Here is a 593-nt window from a genome sequence, read left to right as displayed (position 1 = left end):
ACTTAATTGAGAAGCACCTCTACATGTTTTCTTCTAAGTTTTCTTCTTCTTACTGTATTTGGTTGTATTTGTTTGGCATATACTTTTTTTTCTTTCTTTTTTACAGTTTTAATTCATTGTGATTTACTGTACAGTAGTTGTACAGGACTTTTTAAAATTATTATTTGATGTTCATTCACATCCACATCACATGATGCTCCTGGTATTTGACAATGACAATATACTTTTACATTTTCTGTCTGTATTTATTGGCACACATTTGCGTGTGGGTACTGCAGATTTACCAGCTAATTTGCTGGAGACTTCTGGTGACAGCAGCAACACACTGATCTATATAATGAAAATTCCTTTTATCTATCAATTTATACAAATGTAATAATTGGAATTATTAACTCTTTTTTCTTTACGATTTCACATAGCTTTAAAATACACTATAAAAACGATCAAATATCTAGTACCACTGTAGTTGTGTCAGAAATACAGTAAATCAAACTAAAGTCAAGATGATTGACAAAAGTATTATTTATTCAAGAAATAATATGGATACATTGAACAAAAAGCAAGATCATGCCTGTTCTTCCATTGTGCATAAT

This window comes from Sinocyclocheilus grahami, unplaced genomic scaffold, assembly GCF_001515645.1.
Source record: "Sinocyclocheilus grahami isolate Dianchi unplaced genomic scaffold, SAMN03320097.WGS_v1.1 scaffold483.1, whole genome shotgun sequence".
NCBI lineage: Eukaryota > Metazoa > Chordata > Actinopteri > Cypriniformes > Cyprinidae > Sinocyclocheilus > Sinocyclocheilus grahami.
The sequence above is the reverse complement of the archived record's forward strand: the minus strand, read 5'-3'. Positions refer to the sequence as shown.